The sequence below is a fragment of the Acomys russatus genome, chromosome 3 (assembly GCF_903995435.1).
Source record: "Acomys russatus chromosome 3, mAcoRus1.1, whole genome shotgun sequence".
NCBI lineage: Eukaryota > Metazoa > Chordata > Mammalia > Rodentia > Muridae > Acomys > Acomys russatus.
This window is the reverse complement of record NC_067139.1, coordinates 78,933,189-78,954,035: the sequence shown is the minus strand read 5'-3', so window position 1 is coordinate 78,954,035 and position 20,847 is coordinate 78,933,189. Positions and strand designations below refer to the sequence as shown.

The window sequence follows — 20,847 nt, the reverse complement described above, 5'->3', positions numbered from 1 at the left end:
ACTGTTATGAGCCTCAGTGTCAATATCTGATATGTAGATGGTCTTAGATGACCCATGTGAATGAACAGCTCCTCCAATGGGAGAGTTCCTTTCTCCATTTCCGCACATTTCTGGAGATGACCTAATGGGTCGAGTGACAGTAGCTTTTATCGACTCCTGACATTTCTGGAAGTGATTTAACAGGGTCTTCACAGTTGTTGAGTCACATTTTAATCCCACTCAAGACTGGGGTAGTATGCTTTGATGCAGGTAACTGCCTCCCATGGACGTATTTGTCAGTCTCTGAGAAGATCATTCCCAGGATTTCTCAGACTCTGGTCTCTCTAGAACTGTCTTCTCAAACCTGATGGTGTATCAGAGCCACCTGAGCTTTTCAAGATGCACCTTGTCCAGGATGTGCCCCCAGACCAGTATGGTGCACTGTGGGAACAAAAGCAAAGCTGGGTGGTCCGCAACCCCCTTCCCTGTCTCTAGTGGTTACATCACATAGCCAAGGAGGAGATCCATGGCTTTGAAAGGGTTCTGCTTGCCTATAAGATGACCATAGTCACATATCTATAGTATGTTCATACTAATGTTTACTAAAATTATGGTTGAATTATTTCAAAAAGTTTTCTTAAAAGATTATAAATATGTCATCATGAGAAATGCTAAATATCTGAGATGACAAGTATGTTAATTAGTCTGGTTTAATCAGACCATCCTGTATACCTGTACCAGAACGTCATGCCACACCCCGTACAGCTACTATTTGTTAATTAAAAAGTAAAACAACAACAACAAAGAGAACATCACATCACCTGCTGATCTTCAGGTATCTGATGAAAGAGGGTTTTTTCTTTTTTCTTAAAGAAGTTGGGAGGAGGACCAGCAGTTAGAATGTAGATAGCCACATCAAAACTCAGGTGTGTTATCTGCTCACTAGGATGACAAAGATGAATGAGTGGGTGACTGGCTTCGCTCTGTAGAAACAACCAGAGAAAAGCTGCCTTATTGTGGGTAAAGACAGAGAAAGGAAATTGGGGTGCACAGTGGGAAGAGGACTGAGCCATGGATCCAACGTGGAGCCTGTCCTAGGAAACAAGGGACTCAGAAGGGTCCCATTACCCCACCAGTCACCTTCCTGCCTTAGGTCATCTGCTCTTCTTCTATGGCCGCACTTTCATGTGCTCTGCTTCAAGACCTCTCCTTTCCTTGGTTCTGTCCTGTCTGTGCTACACAGGCCCAAAGGCACACACACACACACACATACACACACACACACACACACACACACACACACACACACACACACACACACTCTTCTATTCACTAAATTTTATCAAGCACCTATAATAATCAGTGAGTCTACTATTGGGATATGCATCACAATTCCCTGAGGGATGTTTTCAGTTGTGTATCTCTACCCTAGACACCACCTTAATTCAAAACGAATATTTCTAACATTCATCCCAGTACACTAGAGTTAGTGGAACTGTGTGGAAATGAGTATAGCCCCCTCATGATTTTGACATGGGTGGTCTGGGAATCTTGATACACTGCCCCAGAGAGAAAAGAAGAGTCACTCAGAGTCCTTGCCTATGCTTTGACCATGTAGGTAGCAAGGTGTTGTGGAGGCAGAGTGCAGAGCTGAATCACCTGGTGGCCAGGCTGGTTGTCAACAGAGCTGGCCCAGCTCGGGTACTGCTCCTCAGCCTCACACGCTGCCTTCTTAAGCACACAGGGCTACTTCCAAACCAAAATGAGAGGCCACAGACTATGGCTTGATCTTCCCAAACATGTGGCATGCCGTATACTGTCCTGTCACTTCTCATTCATTTCTTCTTTTATTAAATTTTAATTTATTATGTTTATTTTTTAACATATACATTTATATTATTAAACATGAATAAAATAAACTACATACAGTAGGAAGAATCATGAGACAATCAGGAGTTATATCTCCCTCATCTTCTTGTCTATGTATTGAACTATACCATCTCTTCATCATCCACTGAAATGTGTCATCCTCTGGATAAAGTCTGACCCCTCTCCCCAATTCCTTGAGCTTGCTGCCAGTCTATCGCTACTTCTATTTGCTTGTCTTTAATACCTCATTATGGTTCCCGGAGCAAGCAACTCTGACATCTTAAGATCTGAAGTACTTTGCCAAGGGTTGGTCCAGTACTGGGTTCCTAAGGCAGGCCAGGCACTGTCCATCAACTGGTGGGAACATCGCAAGCAGGGTGTATTAGATGAGCCACAGTGCCTCCCCCAGCATAAATGTGCAATTTCCCTCAAGAAGCATCCCATTGAAAGGACAGCTGCATCTGGGCGGCTGATGGGTGTAATTCCTCCAGATCTCACAGTCTCAGAGATACAGCCAAGCAGCAAGGAAAGAAGGCAGCCAGAGCAAATGCACAGCTGTATCCTGTGTTCCCCATGTGTGAGCACTCACAGTGGCAACCCACCCAGTGTCCTATGTTACAGATCGGGGAGACAAGGCACAGAGAGTCTCAAGGATACACAGCTGAAAGTAGTAGAGCAGAATTTGCCTTGGAGAGGTGTGACTCCAGGATTCGACCGGTTCTAGGCGACCTCTACAAATATTGGAAAGTGCTCACTATATGGAAGGACATGGGGGTCATTGTTCATGCAGTATTTGATATTTTAATTTCATTAGGCTTTAGGGTCATTAAAAATAATTTAATCCCATTTGCCAACCTCCGTGGGGCGGTGACTTGCTCCCATCCTCAGAAGTCCACACTTCAGTCAACTCCATTCAGTGCGTCAAAATGTGTGGAAGTCATCGTTTTGCTTACCTCTTCAGCTGTGCCATGGGAAAGCAAACTGACTGTGCAGAATCTTGGTCATATGATTTTATAAAATAAATTCTTCTTCCTACTTAGGCTGAAATAATTTTCAATGATAATTGCTGAATGCTCTCCACTGAGCTCAGTTTTTGCCTCCTTTCACTGCTTCGAGGTACTGGTAGAAAAGGATTTAAAATTATTGCTTAGAATGCTCTTTTCCTCAGCCAGAGCATCCAGGAGCCTGTGCGCACACCTTTTCCATTGAACTTTTCAGCAAAGCTTTCCTATGCTGAACACTTTCAAGCAGCAGAATTAAAACAACAACAACAACAACAACAACTTAGATATTGATGGTTTCTTCAGGAATCAATGCAGAGTAGCTTAGGTGAGGGTGGTAGGTGCCACACAACAGAAAACTCCAAGCAGCCTTGGCTGAGAGTACAGCAGGGACAGAGAGCATGGCCAATGCCAGGCTGTGAGCAGACTGCCGTGAGGTCTAGTGTTAGAGACCTCAGCAGATGGTAGCTTCCTGCAACCCAGAGCACATCTGCTGTGCCAGCAACCCAAGCTCCAGGACCTGGAGATTGGCCTCTGTCAGGAGTCATGCATTTATCCATGACACATTCATATTTTGATGGTTTAGAGAAGGAAAGATGGGAAGAAAAAGAAGGGATGAAGGGAGAAAGAAGTCAGCTCATAAAATAATCAAGTACTCAGAAAAAAATGGCATCTCTCTTATAGTCTACATTTTATTTATAATGATTTCCAAACTTCCTAAATGAAGAGAGATTTATATTCTTTCTTTGTGTTGGCAGTTGGGAGATCATTTGTTCCTTATTCTTTTTGTAGAAAACACAGCAAATGCTGATCTGGCTCTTAAAGAGTGGTGTTGGTATTAATCCTATTACTTCATTATTTCTCCCTCATTCCTCAGTCCTCCTTTTCCTTCTACAACCCAGCCGGCATTGTTACAGTGAATGACCAGCAGCTCCCAATTGGTGTGTACATGTGAAAGACTGATATTAGAACAAAAATGCTCACTTTTTTTTTCCTCTGGGCCTGGAACATAACACAATGTCTACATTAGGGGCTTTCAGGATCATGTGCTGGCTCAGTACTAAGAAAGTATTGCAACATTATGTACACCTTCAGTGACAAGGTATCACCCAGGGATCATTGTTTGAAAGTACTTGGCCTTTTCTTCAGGCCCCGGGGGATAATGGGAGATGACTAGCCTCCAAGCATGGACTCCTCAAAAGAAATTCAACAAAACTGCCAGTGCCTGATATTTTTCAGAAAGATGATTCAGGGCTTGGGTATTTTCTTCAGGATCTATGGAGCTGGCCCCATCCTTCACAAGGCAAAGTGTATGGGTTCCCAGTTTAGGACTGGAAAATGGGAGACACTGAAAATAAAAGACACAGGTTTACATTTGGCAGGGTGAAATGTTTAGGTTATAATGTGTGTGTGTGTGTGTGTGTGTGTGTGTGTGTGTGTGTGTGTGTGTTCTTGATTATCACTGAGGACACTGATTCTGAACTCCAGTTCACCCAGAGCAAATGTGACTTTGGATACTTCTCGATGTGGCATCTGAGTAGTCCCTCTGATTGGCCAGCTCTGCCAGAAGGGTTATGACCGGTTATTCCTCCTAGATACTTGAAAGAATGATGCAGGTTATTATACCCAATGCAACTAGGCAGTGAGTCAGTATGACATTCCAGAAATTCTAGTCACTTCAACCCAAGAGAGTACCCCACCCACAATTGCTTCAGTTCCTTTGAAGTGGAGTACAAACTGAAACATGCCTGTAAAGTGCCTTAGAATCCTTGTTTTATTTCCTTATCGTTTTCCCACCCCATGTTCTATTTCTCCTCCAGCCCCAGCTCTATCTACCTTTTGTGCCTAGTACCTCTACGATGTTTATTTAAGGACTGTATTTATCAAACCTGATTAAAGTATCTGACTAAATTTTCCTAGGAACAACCACTGTCTTTGTGCGCTTACATTTTATAGCTTACATATTGCTTAATTAAAATAACATGCCATGAAGAGGCTTGAGTACATCCTTAACAGACTCACTCAAGAGGCAATGGGAGTGGGTGCAGGGCACAGGTCCTGATGCTGAGCTCTTATCAGCCCTGCACCCTCGAGCAAAATGCTGTACAGCTAGAAGGGGATGTGGGCTTAAGCCAGAGGGGATTCACACTGTAGGCAACACTATGTCATATTTCCTTATTTATTTACATGAACACACTTTATACATATATACTTGCACACACAAACAATAATTGTGCATGTTTATGGGGCACAAATAATATTTTAGCACATATATACTGTGTTATGGTCACATCAAAAACTGGTGTGTCCATTTTTTCAGACATTTCTTGCTTACCTGGGGTTAGGAGAGTTTAAGACCCCTTTTACTAACTATTTTGAAACATATTATGCATGATTTGTCAACCATCACTACCCTACTGTGTTACAGAGCAGTGGAAAGTATTCCTTTGTTCAGCTGAACTCTGTGTCCATCAGCCATTCTCCCTTCATGCTTCCCAAGCTATGGTAGCCACCTTTTCCATATCTCAGAGATAAACTTGTATAAATTTCCCGTAAGTAAGAACATACAGAATTTGTTGTTCTAGGCCTGACTTATTTCACTTAACATAGTGGCCTTCCACTGGGAGTGGTGGTGTGCACCTTTAATCCCAGCACTTGGGAGGCAGAGCCAGGTGGATCTCTATGAGTTTAAGGCCAACCTGGTCTACAAAGAAGTGTAGGACTGCCAAGATAACACAGAGAAACCCTATCTTAAAAAAACTAAAAAATAAACAAACAAAACAAAGCAAAACATAATGGCAGTGTTAGTACATGTTTCTTTTTCTTTTCAAAGAAGATTTGAATTGATTTTATTTATTTACTTGTGCATGTGTGTTGGCTCCATATAGAGGTGAGAGGGAAACTTTTCAGGAGTCAGTTCTTTCCTTCCCCTGTGTTTTTGAAGTAGGACATGATGGTTTGAATATAAAAAGAACAGTCACAGACTATTTCCAGGGCTATATGGTCAGGCCCTACTGCTGAAGCCAGTCCTCACATATACCACCAAACATGAAGAGGTAAAAATGGTGCTTAACTAGGAGCTTCAACCCTAGTGGTTCACACGTTAAAGGTGCTAGAAGGAACACTACTCACCACTGGAGGAAAAAGATAATCATCAGTATCTCCCAGCTATAACTCCTGAGACCTACAACAAGTGACCTGCCTGAAAAAATATATGTGTGTATTACTGGCACAGGTGTTATGGGAGTAACCAACTATTTTCTACACGGACTTAAGGCCCACTCTATGAGATGGAAACCATATTCGACCCTGCTAAAGTGGCCAAGAACCCAAGACTAGGTAGGTCATGGGCCTAGGAGAAAAACCTAGTACTATTATTCTGCTAAAGGAACATAGCAATAAAATATCTCTTAATGCTATCTTTCTATACCCATAGATCATTCAGCTCTCATCAGAGAAGCCTTTCCTCCCAGTAAATGGGAACTAACACAGTTACCCACAACTGACCAAAGTGCAGAAAGTGAGAAACTTTGGAACAATTTATCTTATTTTAGTTACTTTTATATTATTGTGAAGAGACACTATGACCAAGATAACTTAAAAAATAAAGCATTTAACTTAAAGCTCGCAGTTCCATAGGGTAGTGAAGTCAATGACCACCATAGAAGGAAGCACGTCAGCAGGCAGCAGGCAGGCAGGCAGGCATGGTGACATAACAGTAGCTGAGAGCTCATATCTGACCTCTTCTTAAGGCTCAGGGATCTGTACAGGAGAGGAGGAAGAAAGACTGTATGGTAGATGACTTCAAGAAACAAACAGTATCTTCTAGACACAGCAGCACGGATGCACATATGAACTCACAGAGACTATGGCAGCACACACAAGGCCCACACAGGTTTAAGCCAGATGAAGTTCCCATTTAACCAAGAAGCTATTTCCAAATGATTGCCACAGGCAAAGGAAAAATCAGTTTTTTTCTACTGGAGTCTCACTGGGTATATCAACCTCACTTCAGAGAAGGCTTCCTCTCCAGACCAATATAAATGAACTCAACGGTATTTGGTAGACATTATATCTCATTTCCTTCTGTTTGGGCTTCCTTTATTTTTTTTTCCTCTTTGTCTTTTGCTTCTTTATTTTGATTTTCATTTTTGTGGAGTGTGTGTGTGTGTGTGTGTGCTTCTTTAGAGTTTTGTGTTTGTCTTTTTTAAGAGAGACTGAGAGACAGAGAGACAGAGAGAGAGAGACAGATGGGAAAAGAGAGGAGAGAGAGAGAGAGAGAGAGAGAGAGAGAGAGAGAGAGAGAGAGAGAGAGAGAGAGAGAGAGAGAGAGAGAGAGAATAAAGTTGGGTGGGTAAGGAGGTAGGAAGGACCTGGGGATGGGAAAAACCATGATTAAAGTATATTGTATGAAAAAAGAAATGTCTTCCATAGGCTTAGGTATTTGAGCATTTGGTCCCTAATTGGTGCTGTTTGGGGAAGTGTTGTGGCCTTCCTGGAGGAAGTCTGTCCCTGGGGCCAGGCCCTCAGTGTTGATAGCCTGATTCTACTTCTAGTTTACACTCTCTGATTCGTGTTTGTGGCTGAAGCCGTGATATTTCAGATTCCTGTTCTAGCTGCCTGCTTTGCACAAACAGGTCTACTCACCTCAGAAAGGGAACTCACAATGGACCAAAGCACCTTGCACCAAAGGGTGACAGGTTACTCACAGCGACCTCTGCTGTCTGATAAGCAAGAGAAATCCACCTCGACGTAGATGGAGACAACTCCACGGTCTGCACACCTCTCTCGGAAGTTGAGGTGCTTGGAGTCTCCATCTCTAACTACTGTTGATCCCTTATACTGATGGGGAGGAGCCCTCAAGAATCTTTCAATTCCATCCTTTCTTCTACCTCCTGAGAATAAAGAACCACCTGTTGCCTCCTGCAGGAAATATTTCACTTCCAAGGAGAATGTTACGCAAAAGCCTCACACTGGTTGGTTGGTTGGTTTTCAGCAAGTATTTTTTAAGGTAGGATTTTACTTGTTTTTCAATGGCATGGTGCCTTCAGCAGTGCATGCAATCTTGGGTGGCCAGTCTGTACACACCTGTGTGATTACCATCCATCCCCCACCAAAGCTGAGCAGAACCTTGCATTTTGCCTTTTTGTTTAATATTGCTTTATTACTGATTTCTATGACCTCTGAGCCATCTTCAAATTAGAAGAACACACTGTGCTCCTCTGGGATGAGTCTCCAGGCTGAACTGGCATTGCTGGAGGTGCCTTCTATATTCATTGTAGGTTGTTTTTCCAGTGTCCACGATTACATGCATCAGAAGGCAATGCCACCTGTCATACAGAAGCCCCCCCTCTCATTTTAGGACAAGCTCTTACTGCATGACATAGGGTATCTGAGAACACCACCCTCTCTGAGGAGCTATTAATAGCTGATGACTGTTAGGGGAGGGAATGCCTGTTCTCTTTTTCTCTACACTATTTCCTTTTGTTGTTATTGTTTTAAATTATGATGTTTTTTAATTTATACATTGGCAATTTCGTATGTGTGAACGATAAGTTTTGATCATATTCACTTAATCAGCTTTAAGGGTGGTAGGTTGGCCATGCTTCTCAGTGGACAGCCCTGCTCTTATATGGGCAGCAGGAATTGGATTCAGTTGATTATTGTTTTTTGTTGTTGCTGTTTTGTTTTGTTTTTGTCTTCTGTTCTTAAGATATGAAGTTGGATGAAGGATTGGGAGTAGATCTTGGAGGCATTATGGGCTTGTGTGATCAAAATATATTGTATGGCATGTGTGAAATCTCAAAGAACCCATGAAGAATTTAACATATAGTAAAATGTATACTACACAATTCCCATTTTAACCCTTTGTGAGTACATAGTTTGGAGGCATTAAATATGCTCATTTTGTTATGGGACTATCACTCCTCTATTCACCCCTCAGGCTCTTTCATCTTCCCAAGCTGAAGCTAAGTCTATTAAACAGTAGCTGCTTTCTCATGTACTTGCAGCTTCTGAAACCACAGTTGCACTTTTCTGTCTCTACGGCAAATGGCAGGCCATTTGAACAGAATCATGAGATGTCTGCTGTTGCATTTAGCATTGGGACCACATCTCCACCACATGTCTGCCTTCTCCTGCACTGCTTTGCTGCTTCGACTGTACGCTGTGGTCTATAACCTTGAAAGATCATTTTGAATTGGCATTGGACTTGTTCATAGTGTCAACCACTCTCTATCGAAGTGTCATGGGCAGTTATGGGTCTTATATGGGGCCAGACCATGGCTCCAGACATGGTGGCTCAGCCTTGTTTGTCCTTTCCGAGGCTATAGGATTTTTCAATGCCTAATAAATCTTCTGCAACCATCAATTCAAATACACAAGTTTGGCCATTCAAATTACTTTTTACAAAAGTACTTTAAAATGCATTAAGTTATTAATTGCCTGCTGGCACTTTAATCAAATGGGAAAATTGACATAGCCAGAGGCATGTATTTTTGTGGAAAGAAAATTTATTTAAGAAGAAACAGCAGCTCTTACTGCTTAATTTAAACTGAGAAAACTGTGGAAAATCAACTGCTATGGAAAATTAATAAAACATTTCCAGCTGCAAACAGTGACTAATTGTACGAGATGAAGACTGCCCAGAATTAATAACTTGCAGTCTTCTGTGTGAAGAACCCCCTACCACTTCAATTTACTGGGAGATTAAATTACTTCTAAGTTTGCCATATTAAAGCAGAACATGAATAAAACGTTAGTGGACGCACATCTATTATTTACTGTCTGTGATATGGATATAATTATTTCCAAACAACTACAATGTGACGTGACCAGTAATATTTAAATGAATCTTTTAACAAGAGGATCTACTCAACTTTTTTTTTTTTTTTTAGAAAAAAGTCCATCTGTTACTTTTACAATAATAAAATGATGCCCAGTGAATTTCTATAGATAGTATATCTCAACCCCATAGATTGGCAGATGCCCCGTCTCAGCTTATGCCTCTCTCTCTCTCTCTCTCTCTCTCTCTCTCTCTCTCTCTCTCTCTCTCTCTCTCTCTCTCTCTCATCAGACACTACATGGAGAAACAAACCCATAGCAGAAAAGCAAAAAGACTAATTTCTGACCTCCAATCTTAAATAGAAGCTGATCCCTGATCCACTGCCCAAAGGAGATCCAGGTAGATGCTTACAGGCCTCTTGTAGTGTCTGATGTGTTCCTGAACTCACAGACCTAGCACAACAGAGTCCTTCCTTGAAGATGTAAGGACAAGAACAACTTCCAGAGGAAACTGTTATTGGCAAGGGACATACATCAATAAAAGTTCCATCAACTCTTAAGTTTGCTTAAGACATTGCATCATCTCATAGGCCCTTGATTTCCCCCTAAACAAATGAAGATCAAATAACATTTTCTATCTTTGTTCCTACGGCTGGGCTAGTTCCTTGTCTGAAGGAGGTCATATACTTTTTAACATACTGACATTCTTGCATATCTTTGAGAAGTAAGATGTGACAAGAAAATAACATTCAGTGTCCAGCATAGAGCTATTTAAAGGAAACAGATCTAGAGATGAAATTTAGAAAATTAAAGAGCATTCAGTGTGTTTTATTTGTTTGTCAACTTTTAGCTATTAGAAAATAACCCAATAAGCCAGGACGGAAGGCATCAACTTGATGCTCAAATCAAGGAAACATGTCAAATGTGGGGAGGCATTGGCCCTTTAGTGCATGCGCTGAGGGCATCGTGCACTTCTCACTGTTTGATATTGCTGTCAGGAAGGTCTGTGCATTGGTCTGGATGTAATAAAGGCAGGCTGTTTAGAAATGTAGACGCTAAACCTGACATCTAACAGAACTTATCTGGACACATCATTTGATTTCTAGGTTTTAAACGTAATTCTGAGCAATATCTGGCAGCACAGCTCTCTGCTGTGTGACATACTGAGGTTTTATCTGCCTCCCAATGCCATTCAGGCTTACTGCTGTAGAAAGCGGTAAGTTGTATAAACTGGGACATTCTTTGAGGCCCTAAAGAACATGATTCTCCAAGGAGCAAAGTGGGAGGCCTGCCACCTCTCCTTCATTGCTCAAGCAAGAAACCACTGAGAGCTTTCTTTTCTAATTGGGTCATTTTGGCTTTCTCTTTTTAGAAACAGGTATTTCAGTAGTTCAATATTTATCCATAATCTATGGGGACCACTGGATTTAAGGAGTCAATAGGAAGGCTACTGGGCCCAGGAAAGCCATCCTCCCTCCTAAAAATAGGAAACACGACTGCAGACAATGTCTCCTTTGCCATGTTTTGAAATGATAGTGACGATAAATAACTGTCCTGTCTTCTAAAAAAAAAACTGAGTTGACTTGGAGAAAGAATCAGATTGAAGATGCTGGTTAGATGGGACAACTTTCAGGCTTATTTGGCCAAGACCCAGCCTGCCTTTGAACCAGCAATCCCCGTTCCTCTCTATCCCTCCAGCATCACTGTATAGGCGGGTGATGGCCCAGCTTTGAACTGAGATTGAAAATGTGCAAAAGCGCAGAGCACTTATTCATCATGCATGAAACTAGACATTTCCTTGCACCCACACAAAATTGCATGTTTCCTACCAAGAGATGTCAGGCCTCAGTCTCTTCACTCTCATTCCTTTTGGTCAGGTGCTGTCAGTCCAACTGCACCTTCAAGAAATGTCATTGCCAGGCTCATTATGACTTTCATGCTGCCAACCATATGGTCAGCAACCCCAGCTGCTAACGCATTCTCTCTTTTGGTCACCCAGGCTTCCAGGAGAATGGCCTTCTCCTCCTCCTCTGCCTCTAGGCCATTCTCAGATCCACTTTTCAATTTTTTAAAATTAAATTGGGGGGAGAGAACACATGCATGGCATACATGTGGGAGTCAGGGAACAACTTATAGGAATCAGTTCTCTCCATTTATTTATTTATTTAGTTAGTTTATTGAGAAAGGGATTCTTGGGGGTAGCCTGGCTGTCCAGGACTTACTTTGTAGACGAAGCAGCCTCGACCTCATAGAGATCTGCCTGCTTCTGCCTCCCAAGTGCTAGGTTTAAAGGAGCATACCACCATTGCCTGGCCTCAGTTCTCTCCTTTTACTGTGTCGGTCCTGGATATTGAATTCAAGTCATCAGGCTTGGCAGCAAGTACCTTTACCAGCTGAGCCATCTTCATAGCATCAGGTCTACTTTTTGATGCTGGTCTCTTCCTTGAGACCATGGCACTATTACCTGTAGTGCAAAATATTTACTTACCACCTCCATTTTTGCAGCTAGGATACAGCTCTCTGATGGCTGAGAGTTCCACATTGTGTGGTCCTGTACAATGAAGGCACTTATTAAACAAATCACTGATACAGTATCAAGTGTTCAAAACATTTACATTAAACTAATGCTGGGATTTCCCTGTGTGTAGGGCATTTGAAATTACTATAGTGGGATCCTGCCTCACACAGGGATTAGTGCCTGAAGTCAGATTTGAAGGGGAAAATCTCATATAGGCAAAAATCAACCTTGAACGTCTCTTGGATTCAACATATTAGTTTTAGGATAAGCCCATCCTGGCCAGTCTCTCCCATGATTGGAATAGGACTTGCTGCTTCTTTTGTTGAATACTACATGAATGTGTCAGTTTGACAGGAGTCAGGGTGTCCGAGCCATGCGTGCCTTACACACCAGCCTCACAGTGGCCATAGAAGCACTTGAGCATGAGTGTCACAGCATAGGAAAATACCTTCATTTTTTAATTGTGATTTCTCTGGGTTCTTAGAGTTCACTTTAGTGCTGCAAACTTTGTTTCACTGTGCAGACTGAATATTGAGTTTTCTTTGTTGCTGGGAACTAGAATCATCTGTGGGACTTCAACAAACCACATACGACCTCACTTCAGAATTACTGTGGAGTTACTGAACTTCCCTAGGTATGGTGGCCAAGTCTCTCTGTCTTATTTTTCTTAGGGTATATAGCAAGTCAATGCATAGAGTGTGAGAGCTCTATTCTGTGTACACCATCCCCGGCAGACACCATTGGCATTTAGTGGGTTCTAGGCCCATTCTTTGTGAGAAAGGGTTCCTGTTTTACAAAATCTTATTCCCAGTCTTCCATATTTTGGGAGAGGTTTACAGAATACACTGCCAGGTGAATAAAATAAGTGTCCCATACCTGTCAGAGTCCCTCTCCTAACCCGCCAGCTCTTGAAGACATAGGCAAGGAGAGTCAGTCCAATCGATGTGTATCTTAGTAGGCAAAGCACCAATTCTTTTCTCTTCTTTCTCCAATTATAATTTAATTATCTTATTTAGTTTTAGAAACTGGTTTCATATGCCAAGGTTGCAGTTACGGAATGGGCTTTTAAGCCTCACTCCAATTTCCTGTGTTGCCAGCACTAACACCTCAGAATGAGACTGTCTGTGGAGGTAAGGCCTTGACATCATTGGGTGGGCCTTAAACCACCATGGCTGGTGTAAGTGCAACTGTGAACACAGAGGCACCAGGGATGACCACGTACAGAGTAAGACCTTGTGAGACACAGGAAGTAGTCAGCCATCACTAAGGCAAGAAGAAAACACCTGCCAACACTGGATCATGAATTTGTAGCCTCTGTAACTGTGAACAGGTTCTATTCTACGGGCCATCCTGTCCATCTTCTTATAGCAGCTCTAGCGACCTCATAGAACTGCCGTGATGGTAACTACAGATAAACCAAGTACTGGGTAGTTATCACTATATTGTACTAAGTCAAACTATACAGCTTGGTTTATGGCTTCAAGGGGCTACGTGGGACTGAAGAAGTGGCTCAGCAGTTAAGAGCACCTGTTGTACTTGCAGAGGGCCCAAGTTCCGTTCCCAGACCCCACACGATAGGTCCTAATATCTGCAATTTCTGTTCCAGGGGTTCCACACTCCTCTTTTGACACCTTTTTCTGACCTCTATAGGTATCAGGCACACATGGGGTACATGCACATACATGCAGGGAAAACACTCATACACATTAGAATAATGACTCCAAAAGAAAAAAATTAAAATGAACTTGCTAAGAGATGCCTCTGCAGAACAACCAATATTTTAGAGTTTATCCTGGTTACTTCCCCTTCTCTTTATAAACCCATTCTCCACTCCTCTTGCCTTCCAAGTGAGTAGGAGATTGGAAGGCAAAGAGACAATTAGGTTATTTATCTTAGCTTCTCTCCATGAAGGGCCACATCTGTTTTTTTCCCTGGCCACACCCTTCCCTGTGTTCTCTAGTATCTGTTCTTTTTTTTTGTGTGTGTGTGTGTGTTTGGTTTTTTTTTGTTGTTGTTGTTGTTTTTTCTTTTCTATGTTCTTTCAGATCTCCTACTCCTGGCTCCCAAATAACTCTCTTCTTTATGTTACTTTCCTTAACTGTACTTACTCTTTTTTAAATTTTAATTTTATTAATTTATTCAGATTACAACTCAATTGTTATTCCATCACTTATATCCTTTCATTCCTCCCTCCTGCTTTCACCCTATTCCCCTCCCCTAAGTATATGACTGAGGGGGAACTCCTCCCCCACTATATGGTCATAGGCCATCAAGTCTCATCTTGGTAGCCTGCTTATTTTTTCTTTAAGTGTCACCAGGGCTCCCCACCAAGGGGAGGTGGTCAAATATGGAGCACCAGAGTTCATGTCAAAGTCAGTCCCCGCTCTCCACATAACTGTGGAGAATGTCCTGTCCTTGGGGTAGATCAGAGTAGGGGTTCGATGTTTACTATTGTTATTGTCCTTCGTTAGTGCAATAGTTTGAGCAGACACCCCTGCGCCCCAATCCACCATCACGATGTTCTTCTTGTAGGTTTCTAGGACCGTCTGGGTCCTTCTATTTTCCCATCTCCTATATTTCTCTTACCTAGAGTCTTAGTAGGATGTCCTCACATCTATCCTAATCTCCTGGTAAGAAAAGACTTTCGTGGGAAGTGCCTTTTTTGGCTAGTGCCCAAGTGTAAGTGAGTATATACCATGTGAGTCTTTCTGCTTCTGGGTTAACTCACTCATTATGATAATTTCTAGTCCCATCCATTTGTCCATAAATTTCGTGATTTCCTTGTTTTTAATAGCTGAGTAGTATTCCATAGTGTAAATGTACCACAGTTTCTTTATCCATTCTTCAACTGAGGGACATTTAGGCTGTTTCTAGGTTCTGGTTATTATGAATAAGGCTGCTATGAACATGGTTGAGCATATGTCCTTGTTGTGTGGTGGAGCATTTTCTGGGTATATTCCAAGGAGTAGAATATCTGGGTCTTGAGGAAGCCCTATTACCAGTTTTCTAAGACATTGAGCATTTTTTAAGTGTTTCTCAGCCATTCGATATTCGTCTGTTGAGAATTCTCTGTTTAGTTTTGAGCCCCATTTCTCAATTGGGTCATTTGGTTTGGTAGTGTTTAATTTTTTGAGTTCTTTATAGATTTTGGATATCAGATTTCCTACTCCTGGCTCTCAAATAACTCTCTCCTTTATGTTAATTTCCTTAACCCTACTTACTCTTAAACCTACTAACTATGCCATGGACATAGCACTTATTTAAGCTCTTTCTCCATGCAGCTCTTTGGATGGGCTCTTTGGTGTTTTGTTTTGTTTTGTTTTGTTTTGTTTTGTTTTGTCAGAACACTGACTAATACAGCAGTCACTATGTAGCAGAAGTCAGTCACACAAATGAATGCTTTGGTGTCAGACAGCCTTGGCAACAACCCATCCACGAGTGGCTTTGTAACTGGGGCAAGTTTATGGGAAATTATTGATTTTCTCACACAACACTGCTGGACATGGTCTCTACTCAACAGCAGCATGCAGGGGAAAGAGGGCCACATGGAAATGAACCCATTCAGCTGCTAAGGCACTGAGACAAGACCTTCAGGTCCCCATGAGAATTACAGACTCAGCTTTTGGCCCAGTGGACCCTGGCCTACAGAAACCCTAAGAGAACTCATGTCTGTTGGTTCCAGCAACTAAATCCGTGGTGAGAGAACAAATTTATTTCCCAGCCACAAGGCCAGCAAACTCTTAATCTTCTCCACAGAAGATGAATGGTCCAACTCAGACACACAACTGCAGGTGACGCATCTCTACCTCCTGTACCTCCAGCCCACCTAGCACGGATGCTTACCTTCCAGAAACAAGATTTCAAACAACGTTAAAGAACAATGGCCACACAACCAGCACGGGTCTCCCTGCTACTGGCCAAAGGGATAAATAAACAAGTGATGAAAAGGACAGTGAGGAGCTCCTGATGGCCCGTGGAGTTTTAGGAGGCCCACTCAGTTCAGTAATGACAGTGGAGTACTCTGGGAAGCTTGACAGTTCAAGACAGGAGAGAGAAAGGTTGCCAAGAGGTAATTGTCCAGGCATATTTGCTCTTATCAGACTACCCATGGTTCTGAACCACTATGCTGTCTTCTGAAACAGCTTAGCTCTTAGAGAAACAGTCAAGTAATGTAAAACAGCAACTGTTTCCAGAAATATGTCTGGAAATTTAAAGAAGAGATGTAACTATTTTGACAAATAGAACATATTTAGTGCTAGGAATTCATGTTTACTGTTAAAGAACTCTCAAACCTCCATGTAAAGGGTTATTGTTGCTAAAGGAAGTTTTAAAGGAGGTCAGAAGTGTGCACTTCAGGTAGATTTTGATGCTTTGGGTAGACTTTCAGCATTTTAGATCTGAAGCACGCCTTTAATACCAGCACTACGGGAGGTAGAGGCAGGTCCAAATCAAGTCCAGGACAGCCAAGACTACACAGAGAAGCCCTATCTCAAAAACAAAACAAAGCCAAACAAAACAAACAATAACAAAAAACCAGAAAACTCTACAAAATTTTAGATCTGGGGTGGGAGTTGTGGGAGGTATGGTGATAACAGCAGTTGAGAGGCAGAGACAAACAGATCTCTATGCATTTGAGGCCCGCCTGGTCTGCTTGACAAGTTCCAGGCCAGCCCGGTCTACCTAGTGAGACCCTGACTTGACAAAACAAAACAAAACAAAACATTTTCTGAACCAACACCTCTGGGCCTGCCTCCTCTGCCAGAGTGCACTGGATTGTGTTAGCATCTACTGACCGACATCAGTGACTCCTGTCCTCCAAACACTAGGGCACCCAGGTCCAGGCTTTGTGTCCCTGGGAAGCACTGAGAAGTCAGTGTATCAGTGGCCATGCCTGGACAGTTTACACCTACAAGAATAGGAACCTATACCTGAAAGCTCATGAACTCAGGAAGGTAAGGGACACAACATATGTATTGCCAAGGTTCCTCAGAGCCAGGCCAGCCACCTGCCAAGCAGACATCATGTGATCATGAGGTTTAATTCGCATGCAGAGCCGATGTGTAGGGTCATTCTCCATAGAGAGCGAGTTTGCAGTCGGCAGTGGAAGTCAGCTCATTTCCGTTTTCCACTTGCAGTCTGGAAACAACGGGTGGGTCCATGGTCCTCAGCTTGGACTGGCATCCTAACAATGCTTTTCAGGCTCATACGACTTCAAGTGCACAGTGTTTTCTCCCTGTATTGAAGAGGTGAGTGAGAAGCCAACTGGCAGCACTATAGCATCAAGGTGCCTTTTGGTTAGCAGACATCAGAGTTTGGTGGTCCCCTTGGTTGCCTAGTGCATAGATTCACAATCTTCTCCAGGGAGAGCTCTGGTCAGCTACAGCACTGCCATGTGAGTTGCTGAAGCCTAGAAAAGCCTGCAGCTTCCAACTCTGAAAGCCAGGCTCACACCACCTGTGAGTGTGGCATTTATCCCAGAGAACAGTGTGTTGCCTGCTGGCCTTACTGCTACACAGTGCTCTTTAACAATGATGATGGCTGCTGCTTGACCTTTGACTTCAAGGTAGACTCTGCCAAATAGCATCCAATGTGCCCTGTCTACCACGGGACACTTCTATAGCATGAACAAGAGAGCCGCAACCTGGAACTTCACAACCATGGAGGTGCTGCACCAGAATGACATCACTCAGGTGTCTACTGATGAGGTAGTAAGCAGGAGTGTGGTGATATGTGCCCTGCTGGTGTGATAAAGCATGGCAACGTGGGGTTTCCAGAGCACAGAGGCTTTGATCTGGGGCCTCTGGGTAATATTATGGGAGCTACCACCATTCCGAGTGAGGAACCGGGCTGAACTGGCTCTGCTGTTGGTAGGGTGGCAAGAATCCCTGCCCTCATTTTAATACTGTGAACACAGAGCAAGGAAATACGCATGTTTGTTTGGATGTCATTGGTAAAAGTGCCAATACTAAAGGCAACAGGAGTTTCTTCTTTGTTTTGATTTTGCTATTGCATTCTATTTTAACTAAAGCTTCTCTTTAGCTTATCAGGCAAAACTGTCTCATGGACTTAAAAAAGAAAAGCTAAGGGGTGTATATAAGTTTGTCTGCTAGTGAATTAAATAAAAATAGTGAACATGAAAAAAATTCTTAGAAGCATTTAAGAAAATCAAAATTCTTGACTTCTTATTAGTTTTTGGTTGTTCTGAGGAATGATGCTGAGCTCTGAAATAAAGGGCTGAGGTCTTTGCTCAATCCTAGTGCTAATTATTATAGCAAGTTATGCTAAGATAAGGAGCCACAACTCTATTAGCAATGGCAAAGATCTAAGCAGCTAATTCAGTGTGCATGCATGGAAGGGGATATAGGCTTGCAAAGATATCTTTACATTTTCATCTTAAGAGCGTCATATTAATTGCATGCCTCTTTCACAAAACCTTGTAAAAAATACTCTCACAGACTCACCAAGAACTTTTCCTCTTGATATCAGATGAGAAGTGACTGTATAATTACATTACCTGCATAATTAAATATGAATTCAGAGCCTCCGAACTGTACAATATCATGGTTTAACTTTCTAATAGAATTATTATGCCTTTGGTGCAGAACTTCTTTTTTGTTAAGCAAAGAAGATCTAATTACTGAGATGACATTAACTTCAGGGTCATTTTTTTTTTCAAAAAATGGGTTTAGATTTAAAATGATTTACAGAATTTCTTTCTCATTTTCTTACTGGGATTCAAATCATAGTACTTGGCACGTGAGTGATCTACTAGGCTTCTTAACTATTGTCCAGGGCAGGAAAAAAACTATCCAGTCAATATTTAGATATGGAAAGACTCTTCTCAGAGTTAGCAGGCTTCTGGGAGGAGCCCCTCCAACACCCCCTGAGAGACACCACAAGCCTTTATTAGACATCATAAACACATGTAATGACCTCGTGAGTAGGTTCCATAATGATCATATGAGGTCACACTTGTTTCTTAGGATGAAAGTGTTGATTGGGACATGTTCCTGATAAAATAATTAATTCATGTTTGAAACATGATGGTAGCTGGAGAGATAGCAGTTGAGAGCACTTTCTACTCTTACAGAGGACTGGGATTCCATTTCAGGATCCAATGGACTATAATCCCAGCTCCAAGGGTTCTGATGGCCTCTGAAGGCACTGCAAAATCACAGGTGTACACAGGCATACATGCATGCAAAACACTTATACATATTGAATAAATCAACTAGGAAATCTTAGAAAACAAAAGAGTTCAGATAAGAAGGAAAACAAGAACATCATCATACGCTTCACAGCTGTTGAAACACACACCAGTTCCAAGCCTCTTTGTGAAAGTCTGTCAGTCAAAAAGGATCCATTGTCTCTACTGGTGGGAATGACCAGGAGGAGCTGACAACCTCCCACGACCTTTTCATGTTGATAACTTCTGTGTCTGTACAGTATGATGCAGTCTGGTAAGACAGGGAGTTATAGCACAGTGGGCCTCCACATGCCTCACAGAAAAGTGGGAGTGTAACAGAGAGCAAGTTTGGTGCACATGCCCACTCCAATCTCTCCTTGGAGTTTATCAAATGACACTACATTGGCTGCAGCAGGTTAAACAGTATCTTTCTATTGTTGTGAGGAGACGCTGTGATGATGGCAATGCTTTTAAAAGAAAGCATTTAGTTGGGGCTTGTTTACAGTTTCAGAGGGTGAGTCCAAAGGCATTGTGGCAAGGACTGCAGTGGCAGGTAGGCAGGCACGGTGCTAGAGAAGTAGCTGAGGGCTCACATCTGATTTGCAAGATGGAGGCAGAGACAGCACACTGGGAATGGTGACAATCTTTTGAAACCTTAGAGCTCACCCTTAGTGGCACACTTCCTCCAATAAGGCCACGCCTCCTAATCCTTCCCAAACAGTTCCACTCCTTGGTGACTAAGCATTCAATTTTATGAGCCAAAGGGGCTGTTCTCACTTAAACCACTCCAAGTTGTGAGGGTATAGGTTGTTTATTTATAGGCTAACCTATCTGTGCCTAGGAGGATAAAAACAGAAGTAAAAATAGGAATATTGTTGCTATTTTCTACACAGTCTAATTAGAAACTTTGAACATTTCCTTTGGTTTGATATGGAAATTGAAAAAATTATTGTCAGTCTGATAAACAACTATTTACCAAGAAGCAGTATGATATGTCTCCATTGTCTCTGAGTCCTCTAGCTGATTATTTTAAAAAGCTAATTAAGAAAATCAATTCTGTTTAGAGTTGATATTTTTATCTTTATTAATCAGAAGCACAATTCCTTGGTGTGTGTGTGTGTGTGTGTGTGTGTGTGTGTGTGTGTGTGTGTGTGTGTGCCATGCCACTCCTATAAAAGTCAGAAGACAACTTTGGAAGTCTGTTCTTTCCTTCCACTATGAGTCTTGGCAATGAAATTCAAGTCGTCAGGCCTTCTTGGTGAATTTTACCCCCTGAGTCATCTCACTATCTCATATTCACTAACTTTTATGCTCAAATTATGAAAGTTGTGAATTCCTCTAACAGGATGGTTTCTTTTAAAGTATCATGATCTCAAGTACACAGAGATTGCTCTTTACTAACATATATTGAAACAACACTGTTGCATTTTTGAATTTAATTGTTCTGAATTTAATCGTTCCAGAACTGAAAAAACTTGGATTACCTCCAGCCAGTCTGAGGTCTGACATTG

General features: G+C 42.1%; 1 pseudogene; it reads left to right on the top strand.

Annotated features, from left to right (window-relative positions):
* Positions 1 to 11,606, top strand: part of LOC127187129 (ras GTPase-activating protein-binding protein 1-like) — a 51,515-nt pseudogene extending 39,909 nt beyond the window's left edge.
* Positions 11,607 to 20,847: the final 9,241 nt, after the last annotated feature.